Raw genomic sequence first — 19,238 nt, 5'->3', positions numbered from 1 at the left:
ATAGGCAATACTTGAAAGAGTTGAAGTGGGATTTGGTCATGAAAACAGCTGTGTGAAGGGCTCGTGACTTTCTCTCTCAACAGACCATCTCCCAAGACTGATGTTCATTGGCCTTGGAGGAAGTTAGGGGAGGACCAGTAGGGCAAAGATGATCTAAAAGCTTGTACCCAGAGAAGATGTTGTGATTCAGGACCTGCAGCAGATGAGCACTGTCAAGGTTTCCTGACGCAAAACTACTTCTCTGCTCCTGAAAGTGAACTCCCTATAAAATTTAGTCTGTTGTTGCCTTTGACTATATGAAAGTTCAAGTGTATCCATGGTATGCATCAACACTGAATTGTTACTAAATTATAAGAGGAAATACAAGTATACTTCCCTTTATTAAGCATTTATTCTGTTCTAGACATGCACTTGACACTAGAGATGCAACTGTTCATTCATTTATTAATTCATCCATTCAGCAAATACTGTGTGCCTCTTTGGCACTGGGCACTGTTTCAGACCCTAGGGATAAAATGGTGAACATGGCAAACTATTCTCATGGTTTACTTTTTTTTTTGAAAGCATGACAGTATATTTGTTTATCTGTTCACCTGGTGAGGACCTGGGGAGGGTTTCTAGTTTTTGGCCAGCACAAATATAGCTACCATGAACATTCATGTACAGATTTTTGTGTGAGCATAAGTTTTTCATTTCTCAAGCCTAAAGACCCCAAAGTGTGATTACTGGGTTGTAAGGTAAGTGGATATTTAAGTTTATGTGAAGCTGCTGGACTGTTTTCCAGAATGATTGTACCATTCACCCAGCAGCAATCTATGAGTGATCCAGTTTCTCTGCATCACTGCCAGAACTTGGCATTGTCACTATTTTTATTTTAGCCATTCTGACAGATATGGAGTGGTCTCGCATCGTGCCTTTAATTTTTGCCCCCTCATGGCTAATGATGTTGAACATCTTTTCACATAATTATTTACATGCTTATTTTCCTACCACACATGCTTTTTGGTAAAGTTTCTCTGTGAGTCTTTTGTTCATTTTTCAACAGGATTGTTGTCTTCTTTCTGCTGACTTTAGGAGGTCATTATATTCTGAATACCAGTCTTTTGATGAAAATATATTTTGCAAATATTTCATGCCCTTCTGTGGTCTGTCTTTTTCATTCTCTTTATACTGTCATTCACGGAGCAAACATTTTTAACTTTAACGAAATCAAAGTTATTTATTTCCATGGAGTTTGCTTTTTAGTGGGGAAGTCAGACAATAAAAAAGTAAGCAAAGAAACCAAGAACAGAATTTGAGGGAGTGATGAGAGATTCGAAGAAAAGCAAAATGAAGATAACATGCCCCACACATGATTTGTTTATTTGGTCATTTGCCCAACAAAATTTTATTGGAGGCTCTGCATGTGGCAGGTACTGTGCTGGGCACTGAGGAGCTGATGGAAACTGCTCCTGTGATGAGAAAACAAAGGGCTTTTGTACCCTCTGGCATCAGGAATAGGCAGTGTCTCTGGAGCCCTGGGATGCAGGTTTGATCCCTGGCCCAGCACAGGAGGTTAAGGATCTGGCGTAGCCACAGGTGTGGCATGGATCACAACTGCACCTTGGATCTGATCCCTGACCCCTGGATCTCCATGTGCTTGGGGAAGCCAAAACCCCAGAAAGCAAAGGGCTGAGATTATGAAGCAGGGGTGGAGGCATGTGTTAGCCTAGCAGCACCTTAGATAACCGTTCTGGAAAAGCTGTTCCAGGGACCGACATTATGAGAAGAAGGGGTTCCCGACATGGGTCAGCGGTTAATGAGTCTGAGAACACAGGTTCCATCCCTGGCCTTGCTCAGTGGGTTAAGGACCCAGTGTTGCTGTGAGGGTGGTGTAGACTGGCAGCTGCAGCTCTGATTCGCCCCTAGCTGAGAACTTCTATATGCCTCGAGTGTGGCCCTAAAAAGAAAAAAAAAAAATTATGAGAAGGTGGTGACAGAGGGAAGGTGTGTGTGGGTGAGAGTGTGCATGTGTGTGTGTGAGTGTGTGTTGGTGGAGAGGGAGTGTGGGAGGGTAGCATGAAAACGTTCTAGAAAGAAAGTGCACAATAACCAAAGGTTCTGAGGCAGAAAAGACTTGAGGAGAGCTGGTCAGGACACCCAAGTTTGGTGATAGCTCTGACGACCTGGATGAAACGTGTGGTCGAAGAACAAGGTTGGGACCAGACCATGCAGTGCCTTGAAGGCCATGGTACAATTCTCAGCTTTCGTCTAAGGGCAGGGTGGCAATAAAGAATTCTGAGCAAGGATGTGATGTAATCTGAGGCATATTCTTAGCACTTTGACCCCTGTGTGGGCGGCAGATTAGAGGGGGGCTAGAGCAGAAGCTGGGAGGCCAGTGCGGAGGGTTTTCAATAATCAGGGCACCCAAGGTGAGAAGGAATCCACGCTGGCCTTCTCTTCAGAACAAAAATTGGCCTGCCAGTGGCCGGTGGCCAGGCATTTGCCAACAGGCCATTGATACCCAGACCAATTTGAAACCTGTGGCATTTGAGGGATCTGGGAAGACATCTCTTTTATTATTGTTCTTCTTCTTCTTATTATTTTGCTTTTTAGGACTGCAATCCACAATTTTCTGCTTTTTAGGGCAGATTGGCATTTGAATTCAGGCAGTCTGACCCCGACATCCTCTTTGGGCGCTTTTTGCACTTGTTCGATTTCTCTCTCCCTTTGGCTGATTTCCTGGGTGTGCGGCTTAGGGGTTCCTGGTACAGGCGATGGCCTGGGTGGAGAGGTGGGCGTCTTGCCGGGAAGTAAAACTTGTTTATGCAAGTGCATGGATGTGTGTGCCTTGTTCATGAAGGATTGTTTTCTCCCCCTTTATTGTCCACCATCTGTGTCACACCTGGAGGTGCTCAGTATTTTCCAGAAATAGAGATGATTCATGCAATTATTTTCTTATAATATCTAACCTCCCAAAGGAGGGACCAGAGGGGAGAGTTCCTTTACAAGGATCGGTTGTGCTTTTCAAGGCATCTTAATGTGGTGCGTTGGAGAAAGCCAGGCTGCTAATTGATTAGTTTGTTTCTTGACCTGCTAATTTGGTCTTTATTCCCATGGCTCCTCTCCACTTTTGGCTTCGGCCGTGTGTCCTGATCTAAGCCTGCCAAAATCAGATGCTTTGGGGTGCAGAGTTAACAATCTGGCAGCCCAGCTGGACATGTAATGTAGATGCCGTGATGGAAAAATGAGGGCCTTCCCTCCCAGTTAGGGAAGGTTGTTCTGCTGCTTCTCTGGTGTTACAAGCTTGTTCTCTTAAATACCTGCACCACTGTGGTCCCGAAGTATAGGACAATTTTTTTTTTTCAGAAAAAGGAAACCTGTATATGTTTACATGTTATTGATATGACAAAGAAAGACTCTCTCCCTAAGTGCTTGGCCATGATAATTTGACTTAGCTAAAATAAGCCATTTAGGGAAATCCCGTCTGGCTCAGTCGTAACGAAACTGACTAGTATTCATGAAGACGCAGGTTCGATCCCTGGCCTTGCTCAGTGGGTTAAGGATCTGGCGTTGCTGTGAGCTGTGGTGTAGGTTGCAGACTTGGCTTGGATTGCACCTGTAGGCTGGCAGCTACAGCTCTGATTAGACCCCTAGCCTGGGAACTTCCATTGCTCAGGTGCGGCCCTAAAAAGACAAAAAAAAAAAAAAAAAAAAATCCATCTAGGAGTAGGTTGAGTGAGAGAGAAAGTTGCATGTGGATTAGAGGTTAGAGGTGCAGCTCTGAGCGTGGAGAGCGGAGTAGGAGAAGGTAAGGACAGGGATTTCTGCCAGGTTGGCGACTTTTGCTGAAGTCGCTTGTCTGCGCCCATTGGCGGCTAAGTCCTGCCTGCACGTTCCTTCGTATCTTCCTGCCGAGCCCTCAGTCTGCTGGGAGGTCACTGCCTCCTTCATTGCTTTTCCATCCACAGACCAACCATGAGCGGTAAACGTTTGTTTTTCATCTTCAAAGCAATCTTTCCACATTACAAAAAGAGAAGAGAAAAAAAATTGCTCAAAAAACCTTCTGAAGTAATTAAAAAAAACCTGTCAAGTGTCTGGGTTTGTAAAATGGAAAAAATAACCTACCCTTTTTTGAGGGCAAATACGGGGTAATTAAAGCCCAGAGTACAGGGCCTTCCCTTGGACACATGCTCATACTGTTTAATCCACATTTTAGTGCAAGTCTGGTGTTCCCCTGTCTGCCTCCACTCTGCTTCTCCCCGGCCCGCCACCCCGCCCCTCCTTCCTTCTGTCTCTCCCTTCTTTCCAGCTGTAGACGACATACAAGTTGATAACCACCTCATCACAGATATTTTGTCCAGCGCACTTGGAGTAATCCTTATTAAGAAACTAGGGCTCCATACCCCATTCCCTTTACACTAATTTTTTAAGAAGTAGATTTATTTTGTGATTTTTTTTTTTTTTGGCTCCACCCCTGGCATGCAGAAGTTTCCAGGCCAGGGATCCAACTCATGCCATAGCAGTGACAACACCAAATCCTTAACCACTACTCCACCAGGGAACTCCCCTATTCACTAATTTTTTTTGGTCAATGCCTATTTTTTTTTTTAATTTATTAAAGTATAGTTGACTTACAGTGTTGCATCAATTTCTGCTATACGGCAAAGCGACCTAGTCAAATACACACACATACACATACACACACACACACATTCTTTTTCTCATATTATCTTCCATCATTTCTTTTTTTTTTTGTATTGAGCTTTTTATTTATTTACTTTTTAAATGATTTTTTATCTTTTCCATTATGGCTGGTTTACAGTGTTCTGTCAAGTTTCTACCGTACAGCAGAGTGACCCTGTCACATATACATACATACATTCTTTTTTCTCAGATGATCCTCCATCATGTTCCATCATAAGTGACTCGATACAGTTCCCAGTGCTATATACCAGGATTTCATTGCTTGTCCATTCTAAAGGCAGCAGTTTGCATCTGTGAACCCCAGTCCCTCCTCCTCCATCATATTCTGTCAAGAGAGACTGGGTACAGTAGGATCAATGCCAGATTACCGTGGTGCTCCTCTGCCTGGAGTCAGGACGGGAGCTGGTCCTCCAGCCTTCTCGCCCACTCTCATTCCCTCCTGACTTTCCAAACGGTGGTCACCATGCTGTACAGCAGAGATTGGCACAATGCTGCAAATCAGCCCTACTTTCATAAAAAATAAATACATGAGAAAAAAAAAAAAAGAAGGCACCAAATTTAGGAAATGCACATGCCGATTTCAAAAGGTGTGTTTGACCAGGAATCACTTGCAAAGGCGGATGCGTCTCAGAATTGCTCACGACGAGGCTAACTACGAGGCTGTTGAAATGAGAAGTCACCCACGTCGGGCCTCCTCGTCTTGCTTTCCTTTGGATTTGGTTATTCAGTTGAGTCAGAACGTGAACTCGGGGATCATTTTGCTCGGAATCGTTCTGCTTCTGACATGAAGGTATTAGACATCCAGCTGGGACAAGATGGCCTCAGAGTTCTCCTCCGCCCTCTGATGCTGAGGTTTTTATGAACAGGGGGAGGAAAGTGATGCCACCGAGTGGTATTTATTCCTTTGAAAAATTCCCAAGCGCCGCACGACGTGAAGTCTATTTATTCAGTTCCTCTGAAAGTTGGGTAGTCTTTACAACACGTGTCAGGACAGCCTGGCTTAACGCCTGTATATTTTCCTAAGAGGTTGGTGGGCTTATTTGACTTAGCTCATGTTAGAAGTTTAATTGTTTTTTCCTTCTCCATTTTTTTTTTTTTTTTTTTTTTTTGCTGGCACTGACTATATCTAATAGAATAAAGCTTTGTGCAAGCACCTGCTCTCCTTTCTTACACACACGAGACGGGAACTGTGGATTGCGCGTGTGCTTTTTTTTTTTTTTGATGTTCCCAGTGGACCATGTGTTTCACATCAAGTGAGCAAATACCTTTGCAGCTCCTTTCAACGGCCTCAAGTTTCTAGACCAGCATTTACCTCTGGCCTCTGAAGAGATCCAGTCTGACTTCATGTTGGGTCACCCTTAATTGTGGCATGATGGATGCTGATTCATGAGAGCAGGGTCCAAAGACCTGCTTGGGATTGTGCCTCAAGTCTTACGCCCATGACCTTTCCGCAGTCCAAGTCCTGCCATCCCATTGTGGGAAGCCCTGTGCATGTTGAAGGCATAGTCATCATCAAGCCCCTGGTTCTCTCTAAGAACCCTGTGAAGTTGGGAAGGATGTTGGTCATATTTTACAGGCAAGGAGAGAGGAAAGGAGGCTTAGGGAGATAAAGTCACCTGCTCAAGGTAGACGAGTTGGCATGAAGAGTCGTGATGAGAATCCAGATTTTTTTTTTTAGGGCCACCCCTGCAGCCTATGGAAGTTCCCAGGCTAGGGGTCGAATCGGAGCTACAGCTGCCGGCCTACACCACAGCCACAGAAATGCAGGATCTGAGCCATGTCTGCAACCTACACCAGAGCTCACGGCAATGCGGGATCCTTAACCCACCAAGTGAGGCCACAGATCAAATCCAGTTCCCCAGGGATACTAGTCGGGTGTGTAATCACTGTGCCACAATGGGAACTCCTAGGATCCAGCTTTTTAACTCCATAGTTCAGGCTCTTAACCTACATTCCATTCTGTCTCCAGAAGGAACAGTAAGCACCGAGCCCTGAGAGAGCAAGATCATTTTCTCCTCCTATTTTGTCAAATGAACTTAGAGCTAAAAGCATCTTGAAGGTCATCTGATCCCTCCCACCCCCTTTGTTGCTGGAGTCAAGGCTTGCAATGGCGGGGACTTGCTCAAGGTCATGCCACCGGCAGTGCCAGCACCAGAACAAAGACGTCCTGTACTCTTTCCAGAACCAGGTGCTGGGCAGGGACAAGAGTCTGAAATTACAGACACGTGAGAAGGGGTTGGCTAAGACTTAAGAGAGCTAAGGTTCTGTCCCAAATTAAAAACGCATTTACATTTCCTTGAATTAAAAATATATATGAAAGCACACAATACCTGTAAGGGATCTGGAAAGCTTTCTGGTCAGGTCCTTTGGGAAAATCCACCCTCCTTCCAGGGTCTGCAAGGTCCTCCGTGATCCCTCCTTGGCTCTCCACCCAAGGCTTCGACATGTTCGTCTCTTCTGAGTCCTAGAATCCACATTGTTTTTTGCCTTGGGCATTTTCTGCCATTTCACCTGCTCCCCAGCCTGTTCTTTGTAAGGCTGTTTCCTTCTTTTTTTTTTAAATTAAAACTTGAGGTATAACTGACATAGAAGCTTATGTTAGTCTCAGGTGGACAGCATAAAGATTTGATATGTGTCTGTATTGCAAAAGGATCAGGTTGGCTCCTTCTTCCTGCCTCCATTTAAACATCCCTCTGTAGATTTCATTTAAAGACAGAGACATCTTTCCCCACATCACTCTATGCACATATGCCCTCTGCCCCCTCCTTTACTATTTTACCTTTTTTCTTTCTTTTGCCATCACCACTATGGGTAATTATTTCATTGTGAGGGTGCTTGTGTAAGGCTTGTCACTCTTGCTAGATCGTAAGGCTAGCGAAGTCAGGGTCACGCTCGGGTTGTGCAGCACCTGCAACCTGGCACATTCACTGAAGCAATGCTAGGCTGGCTGGCTGGCTGGATAAACGAATGAATGAAGTTCCATCTTCTGAACCCAGTATCCACTCTTGAAGGATAATATTACCTGAAGCTCCTAAGGGAGAGCGACTTCAGTATTTCAATCAAATTCAAGTGTGTTTTCTAGTAGCAGTAAACTTAAAGGACACATACTTCAGGGTGGATTATTTTTTCAAGCGACATAGCTATCCACTTAGCAAAAGCCTGGGGGAACGGGCAGAAGTAAGGGATTATTGTGGAGAAAAAGCTGCAGGACCCAGAACTGTCAGGGCTTGGAGGAAACTACATGGTAGTAGGGCACGCACGCACAGACCTGCTTAAAGCTCCATTTTCCAAATTTTGAATAATTCAATAAACCCCTCTTAGTTCTGATTAATGCCTACTTACTCTTCCTATAACTCAAGTTCCTGCTCCAATGGAGTTCCTTCCTCTACTGAAGAGACTGCACCTAACGCCTCCTCCTGCTCCTGGGGCTAGTCCAGTGCCCGGCGCTCCACTAATGTTTGTAAGACGATCTTCATACAGGAAATGAGTATATGATTTTGAAACAAAATTAGTATTTTATAATATCTCATTAATAACAATAACGATATTCACAGTGATTATCGAGTGCTTACCCATGCCAGGCAATCTGTAGCTTTGCTCGCACTATAAGTTTTTTTTTTGTCTTTTTCGGGCTGTACCTGCAGCATATGGAAGTTCCCAGGCCAGAGGTTGAATCAGACTGCAGCTGCTGGCCCACACCTCAGCCACAGCCATGCCAGATCTAAGCTGCATCTGTGACCTACACCACAGCTCGCAGCAACGCTGGATCCTGAACCCACTGAGTAAGGCCCGGATTGAACTCGCATCCTCATGGATGCTCATCAGGTTCATTACCGCTGAGTCATGACAGGAACTCCTGCTTTCACTGTAATTTAATTCTTATAATGGCCCTTTGATGTAGGCACTTCATGTCTGTTTCACAGATGAGAATGCTGAAGCTCAGGGTGTTTAAAAACAAAACAAAATGGAAAACCCAGAAGAAACCAAACCTCCCAAGGTCATACGACAAAGAAGAGCGGAGGTAACATATCCAAAGCTGAGCTTTTTGAGTCCAGAGGGAGGGATCTAGGTCTTTTCAAGGAATCAGAGGTCTTATCTCACCTTCTCATTTTCTTGATGGGGAGAGCTGGACGCCTAGGCCCAAGAGTGACCCACCTGATGGCAGATTCTGCAGCAGCCAGAGCCAGGAGTCCAACTGCCTTTGCATAAGCAAGGACCACAGTAACTTCTCCCTCCTGTAACCCCCCGCCCCCACCCGGGGAGATTCTTGCAGAACTCGGTAGGACTCTGGAAGCATAGAATTCTTCCGAGGTGGGCACCCAAGCTGGTTTCTACTTAATGTCCGCAGTTGAGGGGGAAGAGGCCAGGCCTGAGTGTGGCTCCGACCTAACAGCTGTGACTCGGGCACAGCGTTGACATCCTCTAGGGCAGTTTCTCGAGTGTCAATAAGGAGAGAAGGAGTGGCTACCTAATGATGCTGTGGTTGCAGCAAAAGGAGAATGATGCATCTTGAAAGTGTTCTGTTTTATAAAAGCAAAGGTTATTTTTAGTCGTGGCTGATTCAGGTGAAGAATCTGGTGCTGTTCGGGCAAGGCATAAGCCATCTAAGTATTTGCTGAGTGAATGGCACTGTATGGACAGGTCCAAAGTCCTGAGCTCCATCAGCTGTCGCCCAGGCTCTAGTGGTTCCTCACAGCTGGCTTCCTTTGTTGAGAAAGATCATAGGTTCCCACACATCTGGAGTTGGCCCATCGGGACCCACCGCTGGGCCGTGCAAGGCGGGCCCCTCTTACCTTGCCACTGGCACATTCACATTCTTTTTTTTTTTTTTTTTTTGTCTTTGTGCTCCCATGGTATATGGAGGTTCCCAGGCTAGCGGTCCAATTGGAGCTGTAGCCACCGGCCTACACCAGAGCCACAGCAACGGGTGATCCAAGCCACGTCTGTGACCTACACCACAGCTCACGGCAATGCCGGATCCTTAAACCACTGAGCGAGGCCAAGTCGGATTCGTCAACCACTGAGCCACGACGGGAACTCCCACATTCACATTCATTAAAAGCAATTGTCCCAGATGTAAAAGTCACAATACTGGTAGCCAAATACTCTGTCCTTTCCTGACCATCAGCCAAGCATCACATAGCGATCCCCCTGGCAAACCACTACGGGGAGGAGAGGAAACAGCTTCTCATCATTGCTGAGTCGGCTTTCTGACTTATTGGTTTTGTTCCTTCCCAGGTGAAGCGTTTAGAGAAATGTGCGTTTGCTCCGAGAAACGCTTCCCTGAATGGGGAGATGCAGGCCTCTGTCAGGGGTGTTGAGTGGCTCAGGCAAGGCTCAAAAGTGAGAGACAAATGGTTCCGTGTTTTGTGGTTCTGCAAGTTGGGGATAAGCCTTCCTTCGATGGCAGGTTCAGCGAACCCATCAGACTGAACAGAGTGGTTCCCCTTAGCGAGTCCAAAGCAAACCGCATCTGACTTCCGTCGGAACGTCCAGCTACGTCCCTCCTGTCACTGCTTATAAAGGGTCACATTCTTGGCAGGAGGACACACAGGAAAATTGCAAAAGGAAACAGAAATCATATAAAATCTTGCTTTTGGTGCTGAGATCTCTAATTTTGCTGTTGGTCCTGGAGGAGCTGACAGTGGCTGCCTCCTTCATCCTCCTTTTCTCACTCCTCTCGGAAATGCAAGGGAGGTCATGGCTCTACCACTAAAAGCAACGGGGAGGCTGAAGACTCGGCTGCTTTGCATGTGCAGGGCCACTTCTCACCCTGTCTGAAATCTGGCCTTAGCTCCCCTAGGACCCCAATTCCGGAGCCTCTGTAAGCATATTCAGCCAGCTGTCCGTGAGGGAGCAAGTCTGTGTGTCACACCGCTGCACATGCGTCTGGTCACAGCCTGTCCTTAAATATGAGATAGTTCTGAGGGTTTGCTCTGAACTTGGAGGTCACCACTGGCAAACTACCCTTTACACCTGAACCGTTTAGGTGGCATGTGTTCTTGCAGAGTCTTGTCTACCCTTTTTTTTTTTTTTTTAAAGAGGAAAATGTTTCCCCAGCATGTCTGAAAGCAAGAAAGGAGTTTATCTCTGGGGCTCAGAGGTTTTTTTTTTTTTTTTTTTTTTTTTTTTTTTTTTTTTTTTTTTTTAAATGGGGTTTTCTTTTTGACTCGAGTTTGAGACCCACTTAGAGTCTCAAAATTCTGTCAGGAAGAGCACTGAGTGAGTGTGTTTGTGTGTGCGTTGGGGGGTGCACACCTACAAGCAGAACCTGTGATTCTAGCTGGAAGCCAAAGCTTGGAAGATGCAAGAGGTCAAGCAACATATTAGAAACAGGGGGACGATGGCCATTTGTGTATATCTGTATGTGTTCATGGCAATGAAACATCTGGATGAAAAAATGGAAAACTGTCTCAGGTGTTACCCATGTATATAATGCTCTCTAATGTAAGCTGTCTACTTTTGCAGTTTTCATTGGGTTTTTAGGCTAAGCATAGATACAGCAAATAAGTTCTGATATCACTTACGTAAAAACATGCCAGTTTCTAATTGTTCAGAATCCAGGCCTTTTTTTTTTTTTTTTTTTTTTTTTTTTTTTTTTTTGAGGAAACAGCTGGTAACATCTGTGGCTTTTCTGATGCACTGGACTTACCTGTCAATACCCCATGGGAGGACAGGAATGAATGCATAGGATATAACTTTTAGGGAGCAGGGCCCTACTTGAAAGGTGTTGCCACCCTTGTAATGCTAGAACTTTCTTTGAAGATTTTGAAAAATGTACGTATTCAAGCTGTTTGATTAGAGTTTCTAGGGGCTTGATAAAGAAGAGTGCAAACGTATGCTATTCTTCAAAATAAAGCAGAGGCAAAACCGTCGGTTTTTTTGTTTGTTTTATTTTTTTGTTTTTTGCTTTTTTAGGGCTGTACCTGTGGCATAATGAGGCTCCCAGGCTAGGGGTTGAATTGAAGCTGCAGCTGTCAGTCTATATCACAGACACAGCAATGGGGGGTCTGAGCTGCATCTGAGACCTACACCACAGCTCATGGCAACACCTGATCCTTAACCCACTGAGCAAGGCCAGGGAGTGAACCCGAATCCTCATGGATACCAGTCAGGTTTGTAACCCACTAAGCCACAGAGGGAACTCTAGCCTTAGGAATTTATTTATTGTTTGATATTGCATCTAAATGAAGGGGTGAGGAAATATGACTTGAGGAGTCACTCGTAATTCTCTGGCAACCACTTCATTGTCCCCAGGTCTGCTTTCTGCAGTACTAAAATTTTCAAGGCGACTCTGAGGAGGATTTGGTTTCTGGATGAATTAATTTATTTGCACTTATTCTACTACTTATGATTTTCAAATGAAAATCAGACATAATCTCATTTGTGTTTCACCAAAGCACTTTCACATTTACATATTTATTTATTTTTGTGGCTCATGAGGATTTTCCCACCTCATCAATATTATTACCCAGAGGCCAAAATATGGTATCTTGGTTTATTCTACATTTTAAACAATTCCCTAAATATTTATTGATTATGTCATGCACTATGAGAGGTGCTACTGTTACTGAGGTGAAAAGGCGTAATTTCTGCTCTGAAAGAATTCACAGCCTAGTAGAAGAGACAGAAGACAAATAGTTGTTTTCAAGAGTGTGAAACCCAGTGATTTAGCTGGGTCAAGACTGCCTGGTTCAGAATCTTTTCTCTGCCATTTATTAGCTATGTGCTCTCGGGAAAGTTTCCTAATTTCACTTTGTCTCAGAGAAGTTAGTCAACATATAAATAGAGATGAAATTATATCTTCATATAAAGATAACTGTACTATTTAACTGAGTTAATATGGTGACAGTGACAGAGTTAATACATGTATGAAGCACTTAGAAAAGTGGCTGGCACAACACAGGCGCTTAATAAACATGAGGTGCTATTAAGAATCAGGTGGGCAGTAAAATAAATGTTTGTATTTGCACCAGGATCACTGGGGAGAGGGTGGAGTGTGTAGTAGATGCAGATTCTTGAGCCTCCACCTCAGAGTGTTTAACTTCGCAGAACTGGATGGAGCTTGGAATTCTGCAGTTTTAACAAGAACTCTGGGTAATTCTGATGCAGGATGTTCATGCTTGAAGGAGCTCCGGTATGTTGAATGCAGAAACAACACTGAGGAGGTGGGATAAGACTTTGTTCAGGGATGGAGTCAGGAGAGGCTTCAGTCACTCCACATGGTATGAATTCTGGGTTTTGAGGGATGCATAGGAGTTCAACAGGCAGAGAGAACATGTAGAAAGACAGTTATAGATCACTGTGATAATTTTTGGAGCATTGGTTTTTCCATGCTGTTGGCAGTGGTTAAAGTGTTGGGTGATTGAAGGAAAGCTGTAGGGGATGAAGTTATAGAAAGAAGAATAATTTCTGGAGAGCACCTGGCCATAATTAAAGAATTTCAGTGCATAAGTGGGTCAGAATGTTTTCTGATATCATTTGGATGAAAATGAGGGATTGAATAGATGTTTACTTTTGCAAATAGTTCTGGTGGTGATAAATAGAAACAGTCATCACTGGGACAGTTAATCTTCATGTCAAATTCTGTTCCAAAAACCAGCGCTGAGCTGATTAGGAAGAATTTTTAGGAAGAATTCAGCTTAGACCTTGGTAGTTGGGGATATTTAGACTTAGCAACAAGTTAAAATAAGGATGTAAGGTCTCTTCTTCTTCCTCTGGTGGATATCTTCAAATCAAGTAGGCTTTCACCCGTCTGCGATTTTTAAAAAATGCTTTGGATATTTTAGATATTTTAGATTTGGATATTTTAACATTTGAGGAATAATGACATAGTGCCACAAAACCCCCTTTACTCCATAAATGAGAAGGGATCGTGGGGAACACAAATGCCCTTGTCTTCCCTTTTTGTCAGTCCCAATGCAATGATGAATACAGTAGAGGAGGCCGTGGTCTGATATTACAGATAAACAAATGAATTCCAGACAGAATAGGTGACTTCTTGCATTGTGTTAGATCAGGAAGATTTCATGAGTGAAACTGAGGAGGAAGACAGTTCCACGAAGATGTGGCTCCACATTGCTTTATGGTAGAATGACAGTTTTTGGTAACTGGTGAACTCCATCAATCTCCTGATCCAATGGGGGAGACTTACTGGCGATGTAGTGTTGGTGAGGCAAGGAGAAGAAGCTAATAAAGTAGCTGGAAACCAACTCACTGGCATAGAAATTCAGGAGTCAGCTTTCCTTTTTTTCTTTTTAAAAATCCTCATGCTTCTAAAGTTCTATAGCTATTGTTTATTTATTACAGTTTAGAAGAAACTTTGTTTCTGCTGATTAGAAGCTGCTCTAAAAAAGAGTTTCGCAGTCAAACCAAATCCTCATCAGATTTCACTGCAATGAGAAGACTTTCCCCACCGTGGGCTGCTTCATTTTTACTCTATCACCGTTTAGCAAGAACCATATCTACTTGGTGCAAAAATGGATACTTGATAAGGGGAAAAGAAGGCCTATTCTGTGCACAGAGCAAGCGAATGGGAACTTGCTTAAAAACCCTTCAGGAGACACTCTGGAATATCTTTTGGCAACATTTTCCCTTTAGGTACAGCAGCCAGAAGGTAGTATCAAAAACAGGCAAAAGGTCGTTGGGCACCTGGATCTGTCTGAGGGAGCCTGTGTGTAGACTCAGGAAGGACAGAGTGAATAGTGGGCCGTGATGGGTGGTCAAATCCTTTGAAACACAGTAGCCCTATTGTATATCTAAAAGCTACTAAATTCAAAGCAATCCGTGGCTTGGATGCTTTCGTAAATATACAGGAGCCCTTAAGCAAATAAGAAATTACGACTGCTTTTATTTATTTTTTTTCCCTTAAGGGAAGGAGAGAGAGAGAAAAGAGATGAAACAAACAAAAAGCACCCAGAGCACTTTCTTTTGCAACTCTAACGTCTTTTCCTTCTGACGTTGTTTTTTAAAGTGGCAGTGGTCCTGTGCGAATGAATATGTATTTTTATCCCTGAAAACAGACGCCTGCTGTCTGATGCGGGCTTCTCTTCGCTGTTTGATTGGCAGAGCTTTCTGTCTCACTCCCATTAGAGGAGAAATACTGTTTAGATTTCCACCCAAGATACTACCAGTGGAATCAACAGTATCATTTTCATGATAAAGTGGATGCTTAAGATTAAAGTTTTATTTAAGTTTGCTGCTTTCCAAGCTTTTCCTGCTGAGCATACAGAAGCACAGTGTCTGCAGAGATTCTGTGGTAACATTGTTACTAGGAGAACTCAACACACAGAGCAATCACCTTTTTCGGGAGATGGGGTGTCAAACCCTGAAGGTTTGGGTAAGACAAAGAGAAATGATAGGAACGGCAGGGGGCGCTCTAAGACAGGCTGCGGTGCAGCAAGCCGGCTGCACAGTGTGAAGGCAGAGGCTGTCAGAACAGTTACTTGGCTTCCACGCATCCCCTTTCCTTTCCCCTTTTAAACATAGGGAAGGAAAAAGAAAAGAATCATCCCCCAGAAAACAAAGGGCTCCCGGGACAAAATAGATGCAGCTGAAAACCTTAAAAATTTTTTTAGGGGACCTGAAAGAGAGGAGCCTTGATGGTCCCCTTCTAGCTGTCAGATGCTTTGCAGCTGTCCTGGGCTAGGGTCTCCTCCTTCTCCAGCCGCACCCCTCCTCCCCGCCCCCGCCCCCGTTTTGATCTTCTCTGATTTCGTTGGCTCGGATAGCACCATAGGCTTCCTTTGGGAAGAACCCTGGCCCGCACTGACGTCATCGGCTCTGCAGCAGCAACATTTCAGTGCGTTACCTGGGTAGTGCTGACTCAAGCACGGCTCCTCTCTCCTGTGCTAAGGGGTGTCCCTTTCAACACCTCCCCCCGCTTTTTTTGCTAAAGGATGTGAAATTCTGAGAGCAGCTGAAGTCAGGACACCTAGTTCTTAGCTCCCCTCTACTCCTGGTGGGGATGGGGCTGCCTTAACCTTCCTTGGGCTCTTGTTCTTCATTTGTAAAGTGAAAGAATTGGACTAAATGGTCCCTAAGTGCTAAGGTTATGTCTGCTTGTAAATTAAGTGAGAGGCCAAGGCAGTAAACCAAAGAAATCAACCGCAAAGCGTGATTTTTTAGTGCAAAGTTTTGAGGTCATCCAAACCAAAGGTTTTTTGGTTTTTTTTGTTTTGTTTTAATTTATCTTCTGGAGTCTGAAGGACATGACTATAGGTCCTCAATGTTTTCCTTCTATCTCTATGGGGGATCAGTCAACAGACTCATTGACCTTTTTACTCTGTGGTCGACACAGAGATGAGCAGATTAGGTGATTATATCTTAATGGGCAGTTTTTCTTTTTGCTAATGGCTTATTTATGAGTTAACAGCAATTTCTTCATTAAGCAAACCCAACAAAGATATTGCTCAGTAAAGAGACATATTATATTGCATTTGCTCTTGTGTTCTCAGAACAAACTTTAAATATACTTTTGGGGGGATGATCCAATTTAATTGGCCCTAATGAGAACCAGGTTTCTCACTAGGATGAAAAGGAAAACATCGCTCTGTATCCCACTCATTGGGCTCAGTGACTAAGAGGGGGCCCCGATATGGCAGAGATATGGAATGTAGATATTCATCTTAAAATGACACGTCCTTCCGTTATGTTCAAGCAAAGGGTGCAAAGACACTGAGAGACAGCCTTTGATGAGAGATTTAGCAATGATTTTCTCAGTCCATGACTGATGGAAACTTCTCAGCTCTCCTAGGAGCTCTCTACACAGTAGGTGTCGATTTTGTAAAATTAAAAAAAAAAAAAGTGTATGATGCTTCAGGAGAAGGCCAAGACATCACCTCCATACAGATAAGCATTTTCTCTTTCACTCAGGAAAAGGAATGCCCCACAGTCTCATTCTAGAAGGTCAGTGTGGCCCATTTCCCCTTAAATATCCATGCCAACAATTAGATAAGTTCCTGGAGGGCACATGTTGAAATCTCTTTGTCCCTTTAGTGCCTGGTTTGCATGGGGGCTTTTGCAGTCAGAGGCGTTCAAAGACAGTTGCTGAGCTGAGAGTTGACATTCATTTTTCCTCTTTAATGCATCATTACAGCTACAGAAACCAACCAACCAAAAAAAAAAAAAAAAAAAAGTCCTTGCATGAAGTCATACCTTGGATCATCCAAGGTGCTGAGTCCATTTCCAGTTCTGGCAAGTGGATGCTCAGCACCAGCTTGATCCGGGCTGCTGGGAATGGGCTGCACTGACGGGGAGCAGGGACTGGGAATCGCTTGGATGGTGAAGCATGAGTGTGCTCAGCACCAGCCCTCGAGTTCGGTGCAAAAGCCTTTGGTTACTCCTTAGACCTGGCTTTCTGAGTTTCCAAAGGTATTGACTTATATTAATATTAATGTCCTTTTCTATGTGGGGTGCTTCCGCAAACGAGTTCGGTGCTGGGACAGTGCGGAATGTGGTTTTGTAGCATCACTGACTCAGGATGAGTAGCCATGTGGCACAGTGTTTAGGTGGGTCAGAACCACACAGGATTGTATTTCTAATCACATGGGCTGGCTGCATTTGGGAGGACAGGCTTTTTTGGTGGTGGTGGTGAAGCTCTTGGCACTGGAGTAGGAAGTCCAGTGTATGATGTGGTTGGTATCTCTGTCCAATTATTGTTTCATCTCCCTGAACTTTTGATGCTTCAACTATAAAATGGGATCTCTTGAGATGTTTGAGAATTAAGCAAGACTGTATAGGTAGACTTACTAGCATACAGTAGGCACATTCAATATAAGGCTATTTCTGTGTTTTGAAATATGCCCTAGAAAGCCCTCTTCTTCCCAAGTATGTTTCCAAGGAGCTACTAAAAAGTGTACTGGTTTTAGATGAAGATTGAGGCTCTCTGGAATTACTGGGACAGAAATACTACTCATTTAAGAAAAAAAAAGGATGAAATTCTTTTGTGCCCTCAAACTTTTGATTCTCTGTCTCTTCCTCTCTTGTCCTGCACTGTTCTCCTCAGAAATCCAGAGTCCAAATTATGTTTCTACTCACCTAGTTTCCTTAAGAGTCTTTTTTTATACTTTTATAAAGAATAGTATTTAATGTGCTAATGTTCCAGAGAATATTTAATTATTAGCAGATAACTAATCTCCCCACGAAGAAATAAGACATAGAATGGGAATTTCAAGCATTGGCCAACATGTGGAGATATGCTTTTTTTCCAGGGTGTTAGAAGCTTTCCCCAAATCAAATTCAAATTCATTGCTGGTAGCTAAAGCATGAGACAGATCATCTATGAAGTCATCAGAGCTTTAAGACTAAGTAATTTGGAGTTCCTGTTGTGGCTCGGTGGATAAAGAACATGACATAGTATCCTTGAGGATGAGGGTTCGATCCCTGGCCTCACTCGGTGGGTTAAGGATCTGGCATTGCCATAAGCTGCAGCATAGGTCACAGATGCAGCTTGGATCTGGTATTGCCATGGCTGTGGCTAGGCCTCAGCCACAGCTCTGATTTGACCCCTAGCTTGGGAACCTCCGTAAGCAGCAGCTGCAGCCCTAAAAATAAAGAAAAATAAGATTAAATAATTTGTCACACTAGTTACTTATCTAGAAAGTCCATAAGGGAAGAAATATGTATAGTCATTCTTTGTTTTTTTTTTTTTTTTCTCTCTCTCTCTCTTTTTTTTTTTTTTTGGCTTTTTTAGGGCTGCGCTGGAGGCATATGGCAATTCCCAGGCTAGGGGTCGAATCGGAGCTACAGTTGCTGGCCTGTGCCATGGCCATAGCAGCATGGGATCCTAGTCGAGTCTGCAACTTACACCACAGCTCAAGGCAATGCCGGATCCTTAACCCACTGAGGAGGCTAGGGATCGAACTCACATCTTCATGGATACTAGTTGGATTTATTATTGCTGAGCCATGATGGGAACTCCTTTTTCTCTGTTTTTAAGTGAGAGATTGCTATAGGCAAAGAACTTTTGGCTGGAAAGTCAAGGCCTGAGGCACCATCTTTGTGCAGGGAGCTCACAGTCCAGGGTTAGACAGAACAGTGAGGAATCACAATGCAATGATAACCTGGAAGCCAAGTGGACGTGGTCAAAAGGAAGGTTGTGGAGGGCCAGCACTGAAGCCCCGGCCTTCAGAAAGCTCTCTGCTTCCCCCTGGGGGGACAAGGCCGCACTGGCCACGCCAAGTATCTCCTGCACAGCTGAGAATTTCCTGCAGTGCCCTGTATTTGTCAGTGACAAAGGACTGAGTCTATCTTTTTAAGATGTGATCTGACCAGAATAATTTTTATGCAAGAAATGCTCTCAAAGCACAAACACAATTATAGGGTCAGGGAGATCATCCACGTGACCTCTGTTTAACCTTGGGGCTATGTATGATTTTCGACTTTTTCATGGCCTGGGCGAACAGGGGAAAAGTCTTCTATTTCCATTCCTATATCCTCCATCTTACTAATTGCAGGAAGAAGGCTTCTGAAGTCCACCAGTAAAAGCAGTAAAGAAACTCTATCCATGACATGAAACACTACACCAAGCCTATGTAAAATTGAGTTACAGG

Source organism: Sus scrofa, chromosome 10, assembly GCF_000003025.6.
Source record: "Sus scrofa isolate TJ Tabasco breed Duroc chromosome 10, Sscrofa11.1, whole genome shotgun sequence".
NCBI classification, from domain to species: Eukaryota; Metazoa; Chordata; class Mammalia; order Artiodactyla; family Suidae; genus Sus; species Sus scrofa.
This window is presented reverse-complemented; position numbering follows the sequence as displayed.